This window comes from Suricata suricatta, chromosome 10 (genome assembly GCF_006229205.1).
Source record: "Suricata suricatta isolate VVHF042 chromosome 10, meerkat_22Aug2017_6uvM2_HiC, whole genome shotgun sequence".
Classification (NCBI taxonomy): Eukaryota; Metazoa; Chordata; class Mammalia; order Carnivora; family Herpestidae; genus Suricata; species Suricata suricatta.
In genome coordinates, this window is record NC_043709.1 from 123,875,305 (window position 1) to 123,876,206 (window position 902).

Consider the following 902-nt stretch of genomic DNA (forward strand, 5'->3'; position numbering starts at 1 on the left):
CGGGTCGGCTCCCAGCCTCGCCGCAGCGCCCAGCGTTGGCGGGGAGAACGCGCGCCCCCCCGCTTGGCCTTCGAGGGGAGCGCGTCCCCCGGGTCCCCTCCGCCGACCCAAGCGCTTGGCCGGGCCACGCGGGGGGTTGGGGCTCGGGCTCGTCTTCCCTGCGTTCGCTTTCATCACACTTGACTGATTTCCTGCCCAGAAAGTTGCTTCAGGGACAGACGGGGAACCTGTATGAACCCTCACCTGTCCAGGGAGCCCCAGCTTGACCCTTTTGGAGAATTCCTGGGGGCATTTTCGGGCACTTTAGATTAAATGCAGGTCGTGTGAGAATTTGAAACTGACGATCGAAGACTGGTGTATCTTAGTGTTATCTTCTTACGTTAGAACTTTGGGACAACTGTTTTTACTTTTTAAAAACGTCTTTACCAGTGGTTGTCCTTTTCATTTTAAAATAAGGTAGAAGAAAGGTTTAGACACCAGGGGTAAGTTTTATAATTTGGTTTGGAGTGAATGCCCAAAATGCCGTTTTATAGCATTAAGGAAACTAACTGTGATGCCCTTGCATCTGGGAGGACCTCAGTGCAGGAGTCCTCCAGGAGACTTTGTCCCTTGCACCTCTTAGTGGCTTTGGGGGAAGGTATTATTTATTCACACCATTGTGGAACTCTAAATGTGTAGTTTCCTACTGCCACTCAGAGTAAAGCTGTTGAAGAACTTTTAATGTGGACATTAGAAAAAGAGAAAAGGAGTATCAGAGGAAAGTAACATAGAGAAAAGGTACATGACTTGGTTACTCCCAAGGATATTATTTCTGGTGGCAAAATGTGGTTTATATAAAGGCAAGGGTACTTACTACCTCCTATTAATTTTAAATTCTGGGCCTCTGAACAGAAATTTCAGAA